General features: G+C 40.0%; 1 pseudogene across 1 annotated transcript; it reads right to left on the bottom strand.

Moving 5' to 3' along the window:
- Window positions 1-20,830: 20,830 nt before the first annotated feature.
- Window positions 20,831-21,934, bottom strand: LOC308510412 (polyadenylate-binding protein-interacting protein 1-like; annotated as a pseudogene). Its single transcript has 2 exons — window positions 21,555-21,934; window positions 20,831-21,508 (listed from the first exon to the last, which is right to left on the bottom strand). The product of its transcript is annotated as a polyadenylate-binding protein-interacting protein 1-like (transcript).
- Window positions 21,935-24,271: the final 2,337 nt, after the last annotated feature.

Genomic DNA, 24,271 nt, shown 5'->3' with positions numbered 1-24,271 from the left:
CTTCCTTCCTGTCTTTCTAACCATAAGCACAAATAATTTGTAAAGAACTAGCTTAAAAATACATTTTAAAGAAGAATGAAATCTCCCCATTTGCAATGATATGGATGGACCTAGAGAACATTATGCTAAGTGAAATAAGTCAGACGGAGAAAGACAAATACCATATGATCTCACTTATATGTGGAATCTAAACTATAGAATAAATGAACAAACTAATCAGAAATAATCTCAGAGATATAGAGAAAAAACTGAGGGTTGCTAGATGGGATTTGGGGGGTGGGGATGAGGGAGAAGGTGAGGGGATTAAAAAGCACAATTGATAACCACAAGATTGCCACGGGGCTCTGAAAGATAGTTTGAAGAATATAATCAATAATGTTGTAAAGATTTTGGACACTTGTCTTATTAGGGAGACCACTTCATGGACTGTGTAGATGCCTGACCACTGTGCTGTACACCTGAAACTGAAGCTGAATAATATTGAATGTCAACTATTATATATATATATATATATACATATATATATACATATATACGTATATATACATATATATATTTATATATATAGTCACGGGATGTGGAGTACAGGATAGGGAATAGAATCAGTGAATCTGTAACAGCTATATACAATGTCAGAGGGGTAGTAGACTGGGGGAGGGGGGATTATCACTCTGCGAAGGATATAAATGTCTAATTATTACATTATTTTGTATACCTGAAACTAATAATAATAACAATAAATACATTTTAGAGACCTAGCTTTAAAAAATAAAGTAATCTTTAAGAAAAAGTCATCGCACAGGCCAGCACGAACCTCCCAGAGCTCATTACTACTCTAGTTTGTCAATGGTATCAGACCATTTAAGTAGCTAGACAGCACACAAGCTCTAAGCTTGACTTTAGAAATCTTGGAAAATACTCCCCCCACTTAAGCCATTCTGCTTTCAAGTACAGAAACAACCTAGATGTTGATTTCCAATCCAGAAAAAGAGAAGTATTCTAGAATAGAACAGGCCACACCACCTTGGCTCCTGGAGTACTTTCTGATCACACTTGCCCACTCTGTTCACCACGTCCTCACCTGTCCCCCTTTCCCCCTCCCCCCCCAGCTCAGGAACACACTAGTTAGGCCTTTCCAGCTAACTGCAACCCTGAACATGTCTGTCTGAGTGATTCATGTATCTCCTAAGCCAAAGCTGCTCCAAGTCTGCTCCAATGGAGACTTCATCACTTTAATAAGCATTTATTTGAGGCAGAAGATCATAAGGATTAACCCATCCAGACTGATTCCACTCCACACTCTACTACTGACTAGCACATTACTTAACCTCTCTGTTCCTCAGCTTCCTCATTGATAAAATGAGCGTGGTAATAATATCTGCCTTGTAGGTTCCTGGGAGAACTAAGTGACTTGATACTTATAAATGGTTATTAATCACCGACCCTATACCAGAGACGGTTCTGGGTCCTCAGAAGTCATCAAAACAGAGACTCCTGCTCCCATAGAGCTTGTAGTTAAGTACGAATGACACGATTCTGTTTTTGAAAAACACATACACATGCAAATAACAAGTAATAACACATTGTAGAAAGATCCACAAAAGAATAAAAGTGTGACAAAGGTTACCGTGAAGAACTATTTCTCGACAAACTCTTGTAGCTCAGGCAGGAATTCAGTGGTGACACAACAAAATTACTCAGAAAAACTTCCTCTTTGCCAACACTTGAAGCATGTTATAGATCCTTCTATGTAGGATTGCATTTTAAAAGAAAGTCCCGTTTTATAAAAGTGGGACAGACCACTAGAGTGTCCTAATAAACCAACAGCAGATGCCAATGCCCTATGCCTTGGAGAAAAGGTGAGCTGTGCATGCTATTTCTTCCCCCGACTACAATGTAAGTGCCTGTTTGCTCTCTTCAGTAATAAAAGAATTGCTTATATTTACTAGTGCACTAAGTTCAAAGACTTGGCAAGTTTATCTTGGATAGCCCCTACTTTCAAAATGCCAACTTTCTGGTTTGTGGGGACACTCCCAGATGCCCTAGGAAACATCTCAGAGCCTCCCTACCCCATCTCTGCCTCCGGCAAATAGTTTGTTTGGCCTGTTAAACAGGTACTTAGAGAAGTGCCCTACACCACAGAACACGCCCACCTATCAATCTTAGATCCTTCTAGGCTATAGTTTAAAGCAATTTGCAATAATGATTTCTAAGGTATGAAATCCCTGAGGTTATCAACCAAAAGGTCTGAGAGAGAGCACCTTTAATACTATCATTCCCACAGGCCAGGAATTCGATGGACTATGATAGCTATGAATTTCCATCTACTTTTCCTGAGTTATCTAGGCTTCAAGCCTTGATGGAAACCATGATAGTCTGTGGCCTTCAGCCTGACTCTATCCCTGGCTTTCATGGTCAAAGGAGTTTCCCCAGCAGTTCAGTCAAAGAGAGAGAGGAAGGGTAATTTACTAAGTACTTCCCTTCCCTACAATCACGAGGCCCCTTCTATTTCCTAGCTGAGACATTCCGATTAGAAAATATCTCTGAAGGTGGCCAAGATGGAACATGAAAGTGACCTTATGATAAAGAGAACATAAAAGGCACACTTGTATATACATGTGCCCAACTAAGTATCAATATATGAAAAATGGGCCTTGGGTTATTGGAACCAGATGAGATAGATGAAGGGGGAGACTTAAGGAAGAATTGAACATAAGCTTCATTCATTCATTAAACAAATTTTTATTCAAGACCTACTGTATGCTGGATACTGGAGAAACAATAGTGAGCAAAATCAGTCATGTTACCTGCTTTCATGGAACATACAATAGGGTGGGAAAGACTGAAATCAATCAAGTAGTTATACAAATGAGCGTATGAATTACAGACTGATATACATACGGAAAAAAATGGTTTTAGGAGTGCCTGTAACAAGAGCTTGACAAACTGTAAGCAGTTAGGAAAGATTTTCTTAGAAAACTAAGCCTTGAGCTAAGATCTGAAGGGTGAGTAGGATTTGACTGAGCAAAAGAAGAAAAGAGTGTTCCAGGAAAGTGTTTGATTTGACAGCACATATACTAAAATTAGGACGATACAGAGACGATCAGCATGGCCCAGGCACAAGGATGACACGCACATTCTAAAGTGCCCATATTTTTGTAGCCCTGTGCAGTTTGCACCTTGATGCAAACACTTTTCACCTACAGGTTCTATCTCTTGTTTGACACAAAGGAAACTAGTCCTAGGAGACAGAATTTAAATTAAAAGAAAGTGTTCCAGGGAAAAGAGCTGCATATGCAAAGGCTCTATTCAGAGAACTTGAAGAAAGAGCACAGAGAAGAAAGGAATGGTATAAGACTAAAAAGCCAGACTTTGCAGCGTGCTGGAGGTGACATCCTGTTACCTCCAACCTAGCAATCACAGAGACTCATGGAAGGTTTTTAAACCAGGTGGTAGTGGGGAGGCAGAATCACATTGTGAAAAGTGTAGGTTGAGACGACATGGAAAGTGAGGGTCCAGGTGAGAGATGATGAAAACTTGGGCGGGGTGGTAGCAGTGGAGACAGATGGAAGTAAATAAATCTGAAAATTATTGACAAGGGGAAATTGGCAAGACTTCCTGAACATTACCTATGGGGTGAGGGAGAGGAAGGTATCTGCAGTGACTCCTAGGTTTCTACTCGGAGCTTGAGGAAGAAGGGAGTAGCGTTGGATCAGCTGCGATGAGGGAGAAGCAGGTCAGGTGCTGTGCCCTGGAGCTGAATGGGTGGGGCTATCTAGGGTCTGTCTTTCTGAGGAGGAACGTTTGAGCTGCTTTATGGTAGGAGATAACACTAGAGGATGCCTCCCCCAAGCCCCCGCACCTCCCCCCCCCCCCCCCCCCGCCCCCAGTAGGCCACTGCTTTATGGACCGAATGCTGGAGAGGAGTCAGGAAACTCTGGATCAATTTTGCACTTTGCCACTGAGTAGTTGTATGGTCTTAGCCATGTCAAGCGACCTCTCCAGATTTCAGTTCCCCTTCTTCCCATATCAGAATCTCCTGAAGTGCTTATTGCAATGTTCATTTATGAACATTTCTCTCCACTGGATGATGAAAAAGCATAGACTGAAAAGAGTTCCCTAAGGTCACATAGGTAATAAGAGCCAAAAGAACGAAGGCTCAGATCCAGGTCTGACTCACCCTAAAACTGTAAAGATGAGGAGAGGAGAGGAGGGAGAAGGCCCCAGGCAGCGACTGGTTCCACAATATCACCAGTGACATGTCATGATGTAATAGGGCCAGCTTTGGGGAAACACTGGAGCTGCCCTTGCGTCTCCTGGTTAGACGGTGCTACAGTTCGGTTTCATTATTTCATCATTTCCTCTATTGACCCAGGGAAGGCACCACCACACCCTCAGCCAGAGACACACACAGGACTTTGACATTTCACAAAATAATCCTTAAAAGAAGCCTAAAATTTCCCTCTAAAACCCATTGCAAGAATCAACTCTACCTCAGCTCTACCCTGAAACTATTTCTCAATCCAGATACCAATAAGATTTTTGAAAGCATTTCAGGATGTTGACTCTACAGAAACCACAACAAACATGTAATTGAACTTCTGAAAATTGAGCTTGGTACATCAAACTGTCATACGATTTATGAGATGTTTTCCAAAAAAATCATGTGAAATTAAAGAGAGCTCTTCAAAAACATCAAACTCCCAGGAAGAAATTATTTTGTTGAAACTGATTTTTTTTTTTTAATTTTCCACATAATTAAACTCCAAGGTTGATCTGAATTTCTAGGGCACTTCGAGCTTTTAAAGGTCTTTGTTGTTTCCTGATGGTTTCCAGTAGGCTTGTTGTATTTTTCCAACTAGTCTGGAATAAAGTCTAGTACCTCCTTTTGCATTCCCTTCAGTATCTAGTCCATGTTAAACACCTAGCATAGTAGCAGGTACATAACAATAGTACTGAGAGTAAGAATTTATTGAATATTAAATATTTTACCTTTATTATCTGATTTGTTCTTCACAACAAATACAGAATGGAGAAGCTGAGGCACACAGCTGGTAAATGGCAGAGCTAGAATTCCCACCCAGGTCTACGTGGTTCCCAACATCCATGAACCAATCCCCCACATAACACAGCTACTTACCAAATGACTCATCTCTTCCTTCCTGTGTTTTCCTCTCTTTCTTCCAAATGAGGAAGAATGCTCTCTTCATCACTGGCATAGTTATAGAAGCTCTTTTTTTTTTTTCATTATGGTCACTTTATTAAATGACATTAAATAGTTTAAGTTTCAACTACTAAACAGCACTTTGGATGGTGAAACATAGATACTATTATTGTCATACTTGAATGCTTTTCTTTAAAAACACAATTCCATTCCTTATATATATTGTGAAACAGCCTTAAAGGAAGAAGTGACATTTTCTACAGTGCTTAAGATACTCAGTACAGAATTTAAAAAGCACTCTAACAGAAAAAAACGCAAGTCTTCATGACTATGATTTCAGCAGCCAAAGCTGGGTGATGGACTAAAATATTACTGTACATCCAGGATGAAACATATACAATATCGTAATACTGAGCAAAAATGCTATACACCCAAAGAAATGAAACAAATTACAAAATGTGGAGAATTTAGCAGGTAAAACTGTATTATAGGCAACATTTTAAATCATCATTTTTAAGCCATTGCAACTACTTAAAACTTCTAAAACAAATATGAAAATGGGCCTTTTAGTATCTTAGTGATGTGATTTTGTCATTAAATATTTGTTAAAACTTGATGTTCTACTCAAAGTATGTATTATATAGCTACAATGTCAAGTGAGACGAGTGTTTGCAAAATGGTCCAAGTTTTATTTCAAACCCTCTTATTTCCAAGTAATCCGTCTATTCTTTAAGAATAACAATCTGTATTATTCTTTAAGTCACAGTTTCATCCATGGTGAAAAACGTTTAGAAGGTTGCCTAAAATATTCACATCTATGTCTTTGAGCAAGTAATTAGACCATGTTGAAAGTTCCCAAGTCTGGTAACTCAGGTTTAAAGGATTCTGGACTTGTAGAAATACCAAGTGATAACAGTTGGCCAGAGTGTACTGCCTTCAGATATTTATCTTATAAATCTTTTCTTTTTCATTTCTTATAAAGCAAACACATATTCCTCCCCAAATAAATAAACTTGATTATGTGGCTGGCATAATATGCAAATATATGGAAACTGTTAGTGATAGCTCACCAGTTGAAAGTGGGGGAGGTGGGGGTGGGAGGTTGGATACACCAAAACTCACAAATTCTACATCACAAACCTAGTGCTATTGGATATTTTTTACTACAAGTTCTTTCAATATAAAAATGGAAATTTCTTAATCATCCAAACAACTCCAAACAGTTTTAGCTAATATTAAGCTCATTCTAATCCAGTGATAATTTAGCACAAATCCTCCATCCAGCTTTTTTTTTTCTGAAATTCCTTATCTGTTTTCACTGTCTGTTATAACACCATCTTAAAAATGATTTTGCATCAAAATCTGAATCGATTCCCATAGTCAACAAACTGTTTATTTAAGAAACACAAGCAATCAAATTGTACATGAATACATTTATAGGTCATTTTTAGAGGCCTGGATTAAGGAAAAAGCAATGTAATGATTTGTTAGTAAAACTTCATAAAAGGGTATAAGATAAATTACTTTTGACCATAAAATTGCCTCACAGATATAAACTGAAAAAAAAAAAATCAAACATTGAAATGTAATTTACTTAAGAAAATGTAGGCAAGTTGAGGGAAAGAATATAATGATGAGAGAAAAGAAAAGCATAGAAGCCAGTGATCCTTATCTGTAAGAGGAATTATTTCACAAAATTGACAGTACTGGAAGTTGTTAAAGCACGTTTCTCCTGTTAATTTCAATTCAGCAATAGTTCTGCCATTTTGATATTCTTTATAAACATCATGATGGTTATAAAAGATGTTATCTTAAGGAAAATCTGTGATTTTCATATCAATGGATGAGACTGTAAAGTGCTAGAACTTTTTTAGACAATCTTAAATGCACACACTAGCTGCTAAAGCAATTCCATTGTTAGAGATATAGCCAAAGGATATACTCAAACAAATATGCAAGAAAACCAAAACTACATCATGTTTCCTACAATATTGTTTACATAGAAAATGACTGGAAAGGACCTAAACGTCCTTCAGTAAGAGACTGACTAAATAAACTATATTACTTTTTATGGAATATTTCATAGCTCTTAAAAAAGAATAAGGTAGATTTGTGTGTGTGTGTGTGTGTGTGTGTGTGTGTAAAGATCTTCAAGAAATACTAAACTGAAACAGAAGAAATAGAGTAGCTTGACCTCACCTTTGATTAGTTAAACTAAATAAAATATATATACCTATAACAGGTATCAATTTTGAAGTATTTCCTAGTGTATGTTTGTTCCCTTATCAGCAAGCTTAGTTCTAGCCCTGAATTCTGCATTTACCCTAGACAAAGGCATAGCACTAGACGTGGGCTGGAAGAGGATATGCCATAGGAGAAGTCTCTAGCAGGCAGGAAGGAGATGTGAAATAAAAGCTTGAGGCTCAGTGGGCTGTGGGAAGAAGAGAAATGGAGGGGAGGGGGTAAAGGGTCAGACAGGTATATTATGGAAATCCTGCCTCCCAAGCCAAAATCCCAGAGAGTGAGTATTAGGTTGAGTGGAAACTTGAAAGTAGAGGGACTCTTGCTCCTTTTCCATTTGACAAGCTGAGAAGATACTACCTCATATGGTTCCCTGCATATTGCATGAGATAAGGAGGAAAAGAGGCCCAGTGAGTATTTTCTTGAAAGGAGCTGTGTCAAAGTGAAAGGAGGCTATTCAAAGCAGAAGACACTGAGTTCCTGTTAACTGGAACAATTAGGTTTCCTTGCTGCCCAGTGGGGAAGGACTTGTGAAGGAAAAAATATAATCCATCACTTAGAGCAAAACAGAGTTGCTACATTTTGTACACCCAAGTAAGTGTAGGGAGTGAGTTAATTTGTGACCCAATACACAAAAACTAGTATATATTGCTCAAAACTTCCAGAGCTCTTCAAGAGGCTACCTTTGGGGAATAGGATGAAGGGGTTAGTGGGTGTTCAGGGAAGGAAACTTTATCGCTTTTATAATAAAAAATTTTTTAAACATTTCAAATAGCTATCACCAGAAAATGTCCACTTCCCATTTATACTCTACTTCTGCACAAAAAATTAAAATAGTACTTTGCTGGCAACCAATCATTTCTTCTATTTTATCGATCACAGATGAGCTCTCCAGTCCCATATTCAAACCAAAGGAGGGCCCAAACTCTTTAAGAGTAATCACACGTAAATCTCATTAAAACAGAAGGATAAGGTTAAGTCTTGTATCACACATATCAGCAACAATTCCCTAAATTAGAGGCTTACAGTTATAAAAGATTCATCTAAAAAAAAAAAAAGATTCATCTGTTCATTAATTCATTCAATAAGTACTTTTTTGAGAGTGTATTATGTACTGGATGCTTTTATAGGAACTGGGACACAGTGGTAAATAAGACAAAGTCCCTGCCTTCCAGAAGCTTTGATGCTAGTGGGAAAGGTGGACAATAAGTATGTTTGCAAATAGATAATGTATCTCAGCTAGAGCTAAATACTAAATACTGTGATAAAAATAAATCAGGAAAGAGCTCTCAACCATGAAGAGACACAGAGGAAACTTAAATGCATATTACTAAGTGAAAGCAGCCAATCGAAAAAAGCTACATATTGTGCGATTCCAATAATATGACATTCTGGAAAAGACAAAACTGTGGAAACAGTAAAAGGATCAGTGGCTGCCAGAGGATGGAGGAAGGAAGGGATGAATAGGCAAAGCACAGAGGATCTTTAGGGCAGTGAAACTACTCTGTGTACTATCATGGTGGGTACATGTCATTATACATTTGTCAAAAACCATGGAATATTTAGCACCAAGAGTAAACCCTGGTGTAAACTATGGACTGTGGGTGGTAACGATGTGTCAATGCAGGTTATTGATTGTAACAGACATATTATTCTGGGGCTGGATGTTGATAATGGGGGAGGTTCTGTACGGTGGGTGGGGAGGGGAAAGGGGGCGATTATATGGGAAATCTCTGTACCCTCCACTCAGTTTTGCTGTCAATTTAAAACCGGTCTAAAAACCAAAGTTTATTTTTTTCTAAGTTAAAAAAAATCAGAGTAAGGGAAAACATGAACAGTGGTCAGGATTATTTTAAACTGAACTCTCATTGGACTCAGCAAACAATTTTCATTGAAAAAATGTTTTTAGCAGGTAAAATTACTCCACTTCCAGTATTTTGCCTTTTAATGTTTTTTTTTAAACACAAAATAGCAACATAAAAGGAATGGAAGCATAAGAGTTCTGTAGAAGATTAGCAGATCGTACAAATTATGAAGGCATATAAGGAAGGTTAGGTGTGATGGTAAATTTTATATACCAACTTGTCTGGGCCAGGGGTCCCCGGATAGTTTGCTAAACATTATTCTGGGTGTGTCTGTGAGGGTGTTTCTGAATGAGATGAGCATTTGAATTTGCAGACGGAGTAAAGCAGATGGCCCTCCCCAAAGTGGATGGGCCTCATCCAATCCATTCAAGACTTGAATACAACAGAAAGACTAAGGCAGAATTCCATCTCTCCCTCTCTCCCTCCCTCCTTCACTGAAAGCTTGAGCTGAAATATTGATCGTCTCCTGTCCTCAGACTAAAACTTGTGCCATCCTGGTTCTCAAGCCTTTGGACTCAGACTAAAAGGAATGACAACTGCACCACCAGTTTTCCTAGGTCTCTAGCTTGCCGGCTGCAGATCTTGAAATTTCTCAGCCTCCATAGTCATGTGAGCCAATTATGTATTAAATCAATATCTATATCTATATATTTCCATCCTGTTGGTTCTATTTCTCTGGAAAAACCCTAATACGATAGCGTACTTACCTGAAGTTCTATTGGAGTTTTGAGTCAATGGAGCACAAAGTTAGCACTTTGTGGTCTACTCAGAATTATAGTGAGGTGAGTATTGTTACAGTGTTATTTTATAGGATAAGGAAAGGGAGACTCTGGGGTCCAGCAATGGGGTAGGGATAGGCAGAGCTGGTGCTCAAACTCAATTTCAAAGCCCAGTTCTACAGCAGTCTGTAGACACACAGACTGTGTGTAACTAGGGTTTTATTTAAATTCCAGTATATTAAGTGAGACCAGAGGCACATTCTGATAGTGACTCAGATATCTTTCGGCTTGGCTGGCAATTGGCTTTCTTGCCTTGTTTTAAGTCCATGCCTGGGAGAATCTTGGGTCAGAAAGATCTGCTTAACTTTTTAATACTGGATCTCAGAACAAAAGGAAGGTCTCCTGGTAGATACACCCCTGGGCTTCCCAGACTTGGTGTACTAAAGAAGCTGTTAGGATTCTTACGGCTCTAAGATTGAATTCATTCCCCATGGGTGAACTACTATTTGTCCCAACTCAGACCTGGGAGGCAACTTCCAGAATCTTTCCTAAAAGCATGAGTTTTGGAATCTTGGGTTTGAGTCTTGCTTGGCTACCTTCTAGCTGTGTGATGACAGGTGAGTTAATTGACCTCTCTGAACTTATGTGTCCCATCTATTAAATGTAGAGTATTGATTTGTATGAATGAATGTGTTCCACAAATGTTTCTTGGCTATTTCCTATGTGCCAGACACTGTGCCAGATGCCAGGGATATAAAGATGAACAAAAGAAAGTCCTCTACTTTCCAGAAGTGCCCACTCTAGCAGGGGAAACACATAAGCAAACCATTATTCTAATACCACATAATAATTCCTATAGACATATAGTGAGTGGTGGCATCTCACCTTGTAGCACTTACGTATGTCCAATTGTCCTTTCCTTTCAGCCTAATGAGAGGATTACACATCTGCCCCCTTGCAGTTAGGCAGGGCTGTGTAACAGGGCTGGCCAGTAGGCTAAGAATGGGTGTGACATGGTCACTGCTGGGCCACTACATTTAACTACCAGCATGGTACTCCCAGTATTCTCTTCTCCTGCCACATCGACCAGAGAAGCCAAGAGTTCTGGATGGTACAATTACAAGATAGGAAAGCCTCCCTCAGCTTCTTTAGGCAGGTGACTGAGGGAAGCTGCCCAAGAGAATAACCCAGACAGCAGGCAGACTTTGATTGACCAAACCATAAACTGGTGTGAAGCCACTGAGATCTGTGGGCTGTAAGTCACTCCAGCGTGATCTAGTCTCCCGAATTCAGAAAGCAACCTGCAAAGGGCATTCTGCAAGAATCAGAGATTGACGGAGGGCTAAAGGATGAGTGAGAGAAGCCGTGGGAAGGGTAAGGGAGGACCATCAGAACAGAGAGGAGGCAGAGCAAAGGCCTCGAGGGCTGCAGCGGCCTGGTCAGGGGGTAACTACAAATAGTTGGTGTGTGCTGGAATGCAGAACGAGTGGCATGGGGGCAAGAGAGAGACTGGAGAGGGATACAGAGCCACACTGTGGAGGGCCCCGGGGGGCACCTTAGCAGCTTGGTCCTACTCCTGGAGGAGACAGGGACCATGCAGGGCTTCTAGCAGAGAAGTGGCAGCTCATCTGTGGTTACACAGAGGAGGGATGGGGGCAGGACTACCGTGTTTCCCCGAAAACAAGACCGGGACTTATATTGATTTTTGCTCCAAAAGACACATTAGGGTTTATGTTCAGGGGATGTCATCCTGACAAATCATGCTAGGGCTTCTTTTCCGGTTAGGTCTTATTTTTGGGGAAACACAGTCGAGGCAGGAGATCAAGATGAAACTAAACAACTTATGGAAAGTACCTACTGTGGTACCTGGCAGACAGAAGTACACCACTTCCCTTTCTCTTCCCCTGCTCATTTATTCATGTAATTTTAGAAACTAGCCAACCCTGTAGCTCGGCAATCTTACGTTCAGGACTCTAGAGAAATAAAAGCTCTATTATGTAAGAATGTAGGTATAAGGCTGTCTCCTGAAGCTTTGCCTGTCGAGCGAGAAAACGGAAAACAACGTGGATGTTCCTCAAGAGGAAACGAGTTGAAACAATCATGGAACGTGCTATATGACATATTATTAAAAAGAATAAAAGCTATGTTAGCTGACCTGGATGGGGTATTCCCGATATAGAGTTAAGTGAGAAAAACAAGTTGCAGGGTAATGCTCATTGTATGAGTGCATTGCTTTAAAAAACAAACACATAACACAACCCTGTCTGTGCAATCAGGGTGGCTGCCTGTATCCATTCATGTGAGCCTCCGGCAGGGTGTGGAAGGTGAGGCAGCTGTTAGCAGTGCTCATCTCAGAGGACTGGCAGTCTTGCCATCACAACAATCTGCATGTATTACTCTTACGATCATTTTTAAATGAATAGAGAAATGGAAACAAAAACACTGTCTGAGAGAAGTGGAATTGGTAATGCTCTTCCTATAATGATTGCCAAGGCATAAAAACCAATCTTTCAGCCAGATGATTCCTCTTCTGGTTGAAGTTTCCTCTTGCCACTGGAATGTGATTGTTTTTAAAGCAAATGCTCTACCTTGAGTTCTCTCTGATTACTAATTCCAGTGGATTGGACCCAGACTCTCAGGGGATTTAAATGGATCCAGGTCTCAGTGCTAATTACACCATGATAGGAAGCCCTGTTCACTTTTAGGAAATGAATGGGCTTTCCCATCAGGATAAGTAAATTACTTTAGTCTATGGGGAAAAGGCAACCAATCTTCCACAAATATGTATTGGCCTTAAAAGTCCAAGGATATGCAAATCAAGCTGAATCACTGGAAGTTCTTCGAGGGCTGGAGCCAAGGCTTATAGTAGGTGCTGATGAATTGAATCTAAATTAATTAAAAGCACTCACCACAGATATAGAAAACCTGTTCTGATTTGCCAGCCTTTTCCAACGGGGCACTATGAAAAATAACATCACCCATCTTTCCAGATACACAATCTTAGGAGATACTGGCATGCTGAACTTAAGGTGTCTGTGGGAGAGCTAAAGTGAAAATGTCCAGCAAATAGTGAAAATATCTAGACTATCCAGAATACAGGGGCAGATTGGAGCCGAAATATAAACTTCGGAGTCATTTGTATGAAAGAGAAAGGGTAAGCAAAGCCTCATTCACAAGGATGAGCTGGCCACAGAAGGCACAGAGGAAAGAGTGCTTGGGACAGTTTAGTGAGCTCAGTTAGATATGCAGCTTAGAGGGGTGGTTAACAGCACAGAGTCCCTGGGGTCCAGTCTTGGCTCTACCCTTTTTCCAGCTGGGTGCTCTTGGGCTTGTTACTTAACATTTTTAGTTCTCCATTTTCTCGTCTGAAAAATACAGTTGATAACCATAGCTCCCCTAGAAAATTGTAGTAAGGACTTCACGAGATAATATATGCAGAGTACTTAGAGGTTCTGGGGCACAGTGAGCCCTCCCAAATGTTGTAATCTCAGGGATCAGCTAGGACAACGGACAGAGAAGCAGCTGCAAGGAGAAAGGAGGAAGGAACATCAGGGAGAGAGAACAGAAGGAGACCAAGCAGGAAGGCATGGTCAGGAGCTTCAGATATGCCAGTGGGGAAAGTAAGATTAGGGCTAACATGCTTCCATCAGACTTAGCAACAAGGAAGTCTGTAGGACTGGGCCAAAGCTGTCCCGGGGTGAAAGTGAGACTGATTGTTTCCAAAGCAAACTAGGCAGCATGATCAGCATTCTGCCAGATCCACAGGATGTCTTAAAAGAAAGTTAAAGGAGATTAAAGTAAATTTTCATTTAATTAATATCATTCTAAGTATCAAAGTAATGCATGATCAATGCAGAAAACCTGGAAAACAAAAAAAAAATACAAAGAGGGAATCAAGTACCACTTAGTCCACCTTCCAGAGATACCTACATTTTTTTCTATGTACCTGTATTTACATTAGGGTGTGGACACCTATAGCTCATCTTGTCAGGTGACAAACATAGTCTGTATTCACTCAAAACCTTGAAAACCTATTATTTAAAGATACTCGTGGAAAACTTAGAATATTCTGATCATATCAGAGTAGACTAAGCTTTTTAAAGTATGTCACAAAATCTAGAGCCATAAAAGAAAGGATATAAAGTCAGCTTCATAGAAATCTAAACTTTCTGCCTGGCAAAACGAAACACTATAAGCTAATAGAAAGATGAATGATAAACTAAAAATACACGTGAAAAACTAAAGTTTACCCTTTGGAGCGTATGAGATCAATATGAAAAGGATCAATAACCAACAGAAAATCAGATAAAGGCTATGAACATATAGTTGAGCCGAAAATGAAATAAAAATGGTTTTCAAATATCTGACCAAGTGGTCCATCTTAACTTACACTAAAAGAGATGCAACTTAAAACTATACCAAGATACTTTTCCCTCACCAGTTTGGCAAAGACCAAAACTGATACTATCACGTGCCGATGAGAGTATGAATAGGTGTTCTCTCACATCTGCCAGAGGAAGTATGAAATTGGTGCCAATCTCTATCGGTCTCTATCAAATTGCCCATATCTTTGAGTACGTACATCCATTTCTAGGAAACTATCCCACTGACACTCTCACACATGTGAAATCACACATGGACAAAATTATTCACTGTAGTGTTTATCTGTAATAACAAGAGATTGGAAACAACCTAAAATTCCATCAATGGGGACTGGTTAAATAAAGGGAATACAAGGGCTAAGAAAAAGGAGGCAGCCCTATATCTCCCAAAAAGGAATGATTACTAAAATTCAATAAAGAAAGCAAGGTACACAACAGTGTAATGAGTGCACCACCACTTATGTAGAAGAATGAAATTAAAGCAGGAGCAACATGAATATTTTGCTTACCAGTGTATGGAGTATTTCTAGAAGGAATCACAAGATAAAAACTAGTAGAAGTGATTGCCCCGAAAGAGGTAAACTGGTTGGCTCAGGGATGGAAGTGACCTCACTGGGTACCCGTTGGTACCTCTTGAATTTTGTGCCAGGGTATGTGTTACCTACACAAGCAAGTAAATAAATTAAAATATTTTAAAACAAAATAAAATCTATAAGCCACTTTATTTGTCTTTATTTTTGTGCATGGCCGTTTCTATTTTTTCAGCTGTCTTTCTCCTTCCTACTTTGTCTGCATTGATCCTTTTCTATGTCCCTTCTCTTCCCTTTTTTCCTTTGCCCCACATCTGTCTAATATGACAACTAAACAAAAACAAAAAGCATCTGCTGGCAATTCAGTACCTAAACTATACCGATAACTGTGCTTCATGGGTGTGACTTCATTTAATTCTTACAACCACCCACAGAAGGGAAGTTTTCTTTGCCACAATTTACAAATGAGGAAACTCGGGCACAGGAGATTGAAGCGCCTGACCCAAAGCCATAGTGGTGATTAAGTGATGGGGCTGGGATTTAAACCGAGTCTGTCTCTGACATCCTTGCTTCTTGTAGTGAACTGTACTGCTTGCAACATGGAATACACATACACATGTATCTATTTTGAATTGTAGAATAAAATATTACAGTCTGTTTCTAATTTGAAAATCCAGTGAGCTTAATATTTTATATGACTTTTTTTAAAGCACATATACAAAAAATTTTTTTGTGAATTATATTATTTCTTTTTTCTAAACTGTTGGTGATTATTTTCAACAAGTCCGTTGAAAGAAGACCCCACCTTTCACTCATTCCTCAGCCCTGAGCTCCTAGCAAGTGCTCAAAACTGTGCTATTCATTGACATTGAAAAATGGAGCCCTCAAGAAACTCTCAGCCAACTACAGAGAGAGCAATACGAATGTTTCTTGAGCCCCTAATATGTGCCAGACAGGGTGCTAAGCGCTTCGCGTAGGTTCTAACAACTGTATGACATAAGGTACAATTTCTACCTCCCATTTTACAAATTAAAAACAATGACTTCAGCAAGCTCTCAGCAGACCACAGCTTATAGTTTACAGGACAGAAATTGGAACCGGGCAGTTTGGCTCCAGAGGCAGTGCCATCACGACATTGCCTGGAAACTGATTAGTACACCATGTGATACTGCAGGACAGCCTGGAGGACAGCCCTCACATTCTTGGAAATGGTTCAGCAAAGGCTTCCCGGAGGTTCAAGGCATAGGTCTGAGTCGTGATGGAAGTTCAGATCACAGAGACGTCATGGCATCCGCAAGATGTCATTCTATTCTGCACTGACATTGTTATGAAAAGGCTTACATCCTTTAAAGAGGAAAACAATTGTAGCATAGAGCCTCATGTGATCTGCCTGGGAGCTGTGCCATGTAATGGAACCAAGTTTATGTAGGGAGTTTTATATTTTACTCAATATTCTGAAGTTTGATCATGACACAGTCCAATATCAACCAGGTTCCTGTCATCAGTCAGGTGCCATTAGCAGGAGGCAGGGGTTGGATTTAATGGCACTGTTTGTTTTCCTAATGCAATGTCCTAGAAATATGCAACAGAACTTCAGCAAAGATGAATCATGAGCGGGATACAGTACAATAAGATGCAGAGCCAAGAATAACAGTAGAAGTGCTTTCCTGTGAATCTGATACAGTCAAGAGCTAAACTTAGGATCTAAGAAGCAATCCTTTGGGACCCTAAGAATGCTTCAACTGTGGTTGGGATGGGACAGTGACAATGCAGAAATCCCTAGGCTTGTGGGCTGCTGTCTTGCTGTATCTAATTCTCTTACTGGACCAGTCTTCCATCCCTAACTGTGCTGTGGCTCAAGAGTTGGGCCCAGCCTCTGCCCTATCCACCCAGGCAGGAGCTGGTACCTGGCTGGAGAAACCCAAGGGCATCTAATTCTGTAGAACACAAATTCTGCCCTGCGCACATCCAAACTCAGCTGGTAGCCTATGTTTGTACAAACAACAGCCTTCGTTCTGAGACATCGGAGCAGCATGATTTGACCAGATAATTTCTTTCCTGAAAAAAGAAAACCAATTGCCTTTGAAAGCTTTATGGCCAATTACCTTACAATTATTTGTAAGATCAAATAATGACTTTGCTATATACTCTTCCTACACTCCCTAAGTGGTACCCAGATAAGAGCCAATCTCTGGATTGCATTGATTTTTGACTTCAAAATATCCCGCTGTTCCACTGAGGCCCTAGTGTGCGGGAAGATGCTTTAACAACTAGCTTCTGAGGGCCCTGGTTTGTAGCATTTGCCCATTTCCATAGTGTAAACACTCCCACCTTCTCTAATCTATTTTTACCTCTCTTCTCAAATACCAACAAGCTTCTTTATGATTCTGGGAGCCTGTATGATCTTAGGTAAGTCATTTAACCTCTCTGAACTTCAGTCTCTTCATCCATGAAGTGAAGCTAATAATAGCATTTCCATAGAGTGGGATTTAAATGAATTAACGTATGTAAAGCATGGAGCCCAGCACCTGGCATTAAACAAATACCTGATTGATCCAACATGTCAACCCTCGATCACTCAAAATACCTTAGAAGGAAAACTACACTGTGGTTATGGACTCCAAGGGTCAGGGATTCTCCTAGGACCTCTCCCTCTATGTCCAAACTCTCCCAAATAGGCGCCTGGGATTGGATTTTTAAAGAGATCAGGGTGAGGGAGGGGGCTCTGAAATATCCAGTATTTAGCCCATTCCAGCATCTCAGAGCCCTGACGAGAGGCCTTGGCTGTCTACCTCTTACCCAATCACCTCCCTCAGCCATCCCCAAGGGAGGGTGTCTGCTTGGCGGTGGGTCTAACTTTAGCGCCCAGAGGAAACGCAGTTTCCTTGCACAAGCAACACCGTCCCAACAGGTGAGAGATGAATTGAGAGAGACACGATTGGAACTGGAGAAGGGAAGGACAGAAATGTTTTTGTTTTGTTTTGTTTTTTTGCTTTGTACCACAGACTCTGATGAGGACTCTCAAGGCACCGAGAGGAAATGAGCTACAAGATGAGGAGAGACGGTGATGCCATCACCCATGACAATGCCCCATGCATCCTGACACCAAAGGGCAATGAGCTACTGATGCCCACCACCAGGGCTTGATGATGTTGTCACCAGAACCAGCTGAAAAGCAAGCTTCAGTCAAAATGCAAATTTCACTTTCATGATGCCAAAAAATCAGCACAACTCACTGATTTAGAGATTACACCACTTCCTGAACAACTAAGGTAACTCCCTGGAGAAACCCAATGATTGTTTTAAGTGCATCTTATCTCCATTAAGACATGGACTCTTTTCTTCTCTGTGCCTTGTGATGTGAACCGGTCTTACAATTCATTTGACATTTCCCTTCTCAGCTCTGACTGGTACATCTGTAGTCATTAGTCACATGATTCCCACTCTGAGAATTACTCAGAAGGTTATGCATACAAAGAGGTATTTTAAAAGCAGGTTATAAAACACTGTATGAAATTTTTCCATTTCTCATAGATTTATATATGTATAGCTACAAAGAAAAATGACAAGAATGATTGCAACATAATGAAAACAGTGATTACACTTGGGTGATAAGATTATTTTTTCCATTTTTTTCCCTTTTTGCCCATCTCTATTTTCTCAGTTTTCTACATTGAACCTGTATAATTACTTGTGTAATTCGTTTTTAAGTTAAAAACAATTAGAATTTTGAATACTGATCTGCTTCTGCTTTTATAGTATCTAAGAAATCTGCTACCTCCTTGCATTGATACGTTTGGGCTTTGGCATCTTTCAAATCAGTTTTGTCCACCTGATGCCACCAAGAGCCTGAGCATGTTAAAACGGTCGGCACCCCAACCAGCCACTACAGGTCTTTGGGTGTGAACTAGAAGACGGCATCAGACTTTTGGACTTTCAAGAACTATTTCTCAATTTCGAGTCTCCTATAGCTCCATTAAGGGTAGAGGACGATTAAGCATGGCTACAGAATCACAGAATCACAGAATGCTGGAGCAAGGAGGGACTTTAGAGAGCAGCTCTCTCCTGGAGCCCTGAGATGGGGAGGACTTTGCCCCAGATATCCCAGTTAGTCATCATCTCAAAGTTCATATCTGCCAACAATGACACTCACAAAACACAAGAAACCAAGGCTTCAACAATGCAATGAAAGAACAGCCTAATTCAGGGAAACCTTATATTTGGCCAAAAGGTTTTGCTGGCTGCAAAAATCCCCAGCCTTTTTCTGAATCCTTCAATCTAAGACACGTCAAGAAAGCCAGAGGTGTCTTTCCAATCCTGGCCAACAGAGTAGCTACATAGTATCAGATGGAATAAACCCAGAACCCAAATCTCTTCTGACACCTGATTTGCCCCAGCTTTACTAGGGCCACAAACTTAACACAGAGAAAGAAGTATATATTATATTTCAGCCTTTGTTGATTGTCCGAAGAGGATGAGAGAATCTGAAGTCAATCGCGGCAATTGCTTGGGCACCAAGTCTCCAAACAAAGCTTTAGAAATGCAGTCTCCCCTTTTAAAAGTTCATCACGCCCCAAAAAAGTATCACCAAAAGACAATTTCAAATGCCAGAATGGAGGAAACCATTTCCATCCATCCTGATCACTTGCCAAGCTGACTAGTGTAGCAGGTATGTCTTCCCTGCTGTCACCACCGCTCACCCCCGGGAAAACAGCACATACAAAACATGGCCTCCAGGAGTATCTCCAGGAGAGGAGTATCTCCAGGAGATACTCCTGGTATCTCCAGGAGGGGAGATACAAGGCTACCATACCACAGAGCCCTTGGTGATCACAAAACTGCCACTCAGACACACACCACTTTGGGGACCCCACAGCACAGGAGGAGCCAAATGTCTGGTGGACCAAAGTTATGGCAGACCAGCAGTCAGGCTTCCTGGATACCCAGGCTTCTAAGGCCACACAGTGAAGGCAGCACCCCTGGAGCCTTGACTATCGTCTATAGGTCAAGGACTCTCTGTGCTGCACACACCCACCCCCATACGCAAGTATGAAAACCTTAACAGCTTGGACATATCACCCGTGATTCTTTGAGCTGCTTACCTGGACCTGAACTCTTCTGTAAGTTTTTTCATGTCTATTTTATAAAATTTTTAAAGATTTTTATTAAAAGTACAGCTAATATACAATATTATTTTAGTTTCGGGTGTACACCACAGTTATCCAACATTTTTATACCGAAAGAAGTGATCACCGTGATAAGTCCAGCAACCATGTGACACTGTACCATCCTGTGACAATATTATCATCTATATTCCCCGTGCTGTACATTGCATCCCCATGATTGATTTGTTCTATACCTGGAAATTTGGACCTCTTATTCCCCTTCACCTTTTCCCTCTTTTAAAAATGTTTTCAATTACAGTTGACATCCAATATTATTTTATATTTGTTTCAGGTGTACAGGATAGTGGTCAGACATTTATATAATTTAAGAAGTGATCCCCTGACTAGTCTAGTACTTACCTAGCATTATACAGAGTTATTACCGTATCATGGACTATATTCCCTAGGCTTTACCTGACATCCCCATGACTATTTTGTAACTAAAAATTTGTACTTCTTTTTTTATTTCAAAATCTATTTTTATTGCAGCCAAACAGTGGAATTAACTGCACATAATAAACCATTATATATATAATATATTATTATATATGATATATGATATATAATATATATTAAGTTATAGGGAATAAAGTTTATTCTGGCAGACAGTGTTAAAATTAAAGTTGTATACACTAGTAACATAACTCAACATCCTTAATTTCGTATAAGTGTGACACAATTTCTTGCTTACTGTGTTCTGCTAAATCACCATAACCTAAACTGCTTTATAAAACTGATTATGTTGAAATGTAGCTTTCCTTTTTTCACTTGTGCTCTGACTCCAAACAACGCGTCTCATAAGCTTCTTCTATCTCTGAGTCCATCTCATCATTAATATCAATCATCCAAGTATGGCTCAGCAGCCCCTGATAAACCTGTTCCATTTTCTTCATAATCTGGGGAAAAAGTCTTCTCTTTCAAGTAACTCTTGATATTTCTCTTGGTATTCTGGATCAGCTGCAGTGAAAGGAACACTAGCAGATGTATAAAATGTTGGTTCATTCATAAAATAGTTAGGATCATTTTCAGGTGTTGTTTCTCTGTATGCTGAGCTTACATGGGCTCTATTCCAGTTACTTGAATGGAGTTCTACAAGCTTCAAGAGCATGTGTTTTATAAGACTCTGCTGCAATCTCTGCTGCAATTTGCCTCTAGGACAACATTTTTAATTCTATGAATAATTTTTTCCATGTCAGTCTTTCCTTTTTCCTTCCAGGAGCCTGTCAACTTCAGTAATTTTACTGCACAAATTATTAATAAAAGAGGGTATTCAGCAACTCCCAAAGACCAACCTGAAGAATATCTGCTCTTGTAATCTGTCCATTTGTTCCTTTGGTCCACGTTAAGATAAAGTTCTCCCACAAAGCGTACAAATGCATGGAGTTGTTTTTGAGTCACTTCACCCCCTTTTGCAGTTTGATCTTTAACTTCATGTTGAGTCACTTCAACCCCTTTTCCAGTTTGATCATAACTTCATCTACTAAAGATATGCCTTTGAAGTAGCAATTAATTGGCAGAAGTTACCACTCTGGCCAAATTTTCAGATGATTGGACAAGTAATTAATTACATAGGCGAGATCCCATGTAAGAAAGTTTGGAACACATGTGGCCTGTTGATAGGGAGTTGTACAAGTTCTTGCAAAGCATCATCTGTTGTAACCCAACCAACCAGGGCCTCTGCAAACTGTTCAATTTCAATTTCAAAACGGCCAGGAGGCTCTGTAAGATGATTTAAGAAGTCCTGAACATATTTGAGAGAGTGGGATAATCTTCACAACCATCCTTATAGGATTCTGTATAATTAGAAGAATAATCTGATAGGTAATCTGATAGGTAAAATTCAGGGTGTTCATAGACAGCTTCGACATGCAACCACCTAGGGCTTAGCCATCACTGACTCTGAGTTCTGCTGTGGGATATTATCCTGTGAACTAGTTGGGCCCGACCTATGCAGTGGTTCTCAGGAGAGAAGTGCAAGACCCAAATTTGTACTTCTTAATTCCTTCACCATTTTCTACCTGTCCCTTAACCCCCTCCAATCTATCACCCTAATACATCTAGTACCCATCTGACACCATACATAGTTACTACAATATTATTGACTATATTCCTTATGCTATACCCTAGATCCTCTTTGTAACAACTAATTTGTACTTCTTAATCCCTTCCCCATTTTCACCCACCCTCCAAATCCTATCCCACCTGGCAATCGTCGTGAAGTTTTCTGTATCTATGAGTCTGTTTCTGGTTTGTTTATTTATTTTGTTCTTTAGATTTGCATGCAAGCAAAATCACATTGCATCTGTCTTCTCTGACATCCTGCACTCAGTACAATACTCTCCAGGTCCATCCATGCAGCCACAGATGGCAAAAACCCATTCCCTTCCATGGCTATAGCATTTTGAGTTTCTTCATATAAATAGCCAGAAGTGGGATTACTAGGTCCTTCTTTGTCTCTTGTTATTGCCTCTGTTTTAAAGTCTATTTTGTCGGGTATAAGTATTGCTACTTCAGATTTTTGTTTGTTTGTTTCCATTTTCATGAAATATCCTTTTCTTTCCCTTTACTTTCAGTCTGGGTGTGTCTTTCAATCTAAAGTGAGTCTCTTGTAGGCAGCATATGTAAAGATCTTGTTTTCTTATCCATTCAGCCACTTATGTCTTTTGAGTGGAGCATTTAATCCATTTACGTTGAAAGTAATTGTTGATGGATAGATATGTAGCTATCACCATTTTATTATTCATACTTTTGATTTTTTTTTCATCTTAAAGAAGTCTCTCTAACATTCCTTGTAATACTGGTTTGGTGGTGACGAACTCCCTTAGCTTTTTCTTATCTGGGAAGCTCTTTATCTGTCCTTCTATTTTAAATAATAGCCTTGCTGAGAAGAGTAGTCTTGGTTATAGGTCCTTGTTTTTCATCACTTTGAATATTTCAGGCCAATCCCTTCTGGCTTGCAGTTTCTGTTGAGAAATCAGCTGACAGTCTTGGGAGCTCCCTTATAAGTTACTAGTTGCCTTTCTCTTGCTACTTTTATGCTTCTCTCTTTGTCTTTAAACTTTGCCATTTTAATTATTAATATAATGTGTCTTGGTGTGGACCTGTTTGGGTTGATCTTATTTGAGACTCTCTGTGCTTCCTGGACTCTCTATTTCCTTCTCCAGGTTAACAAAGTTTTTAATCATTATTTCTTCAAATAGGTTTCCAATCCCTTGCTTTCTCTCTTCCCCCATCATGTGAATTTTGTTATGATTGTTGTTGTCCCAGAGATCTCTTAAACTATCCTCATTTTTTTTTTTATTCCTTGTTCTTTTTGCTGTTCTGATTGGGTATTTTATATTGCTTTATCTTCCAAATCACTGATTCAGTACACTGACTCATCTAGTCTGCTGGTGATTCACTCCTTCTAGTGCATTTTCATTTAGGTTTTTCTACTCCTCACTTTTGACTGGTTCTTTTTTATGATTTCTATGTCCTTTTTTGTGATTCCTGTCTCTTTGTTGAAGTTCTCACTAAGATCCTTGAGCATCCCTGTAGTCAGTGTTTTGAACTCTGTCTCTCGTAGGACACTTGCTTCCATGTTGTTTAGTTCTTTTTCTGGGGTTTTCTCCTGCTCTTTCATTTGGGATGCATTTCTCTGTTTTCTCATTTTGGCTGCCTCTTTGTGCTTGTTTCTATGTATTAGGTAGATCTGCTATGTCTACCAGTCTTGGTCAGGTGGTCTTATGTAGTAGGTGTCCCGCAGGGCTCTGGCACACTCTCCCTGGTCACCTGCTCTGGGTGCTCAAAGAGTGGCCTTGGTTGGGTTGTGTGTGCCCTCCTATTATAGTTGAGACTTGATTGCTATGGCATATCAGTGGGTGCAATTGACCCTCAGGCTGACTGGCAGTGGGGTTTAGCCATATCCACAGCCTATAGACTACCGTGTGGGGGGCTTACCCCACTGAATAGGATTCGCTCCAATGGGCTCTCGTTCCTATTGAGACCACCCTTTGGGTGTGTCACTTGTGAGGCTTAATTGGGTGATGTGAACCTCTAAGTATGTCAGTTCTGAGGCCTCTTGAGAGGGGTTCCAGTGCAGACCTGCATCACCCACTGCCTGTGACCAGCTGGAACTACCTGGTAGGAGCTGCAAAGTGATCCGCAGTTGTTCACTGCTTGAGCTAAACCTGGAGGCATGTGGGAGAGACCATGCTGCAAACCAA

Source organism: Rhinolophus hipposideros, assembly GCF_964194185.1.
Source record: "Rhinolophus hipposideros genome assembly, chromosome: 18".
Lineage (NCBI taxonomy): Eukaryota > Metazoa > Chordata > Mammalia > Chiroptera > Rhinolophidae > Rhinolophus > Rhinolophus hipposideros.
The sequence above is the reverse complement of the archived record's forward strand: the minus strand, read 5'-3'. Positions and strand labels throughout refer to the sequence as shown.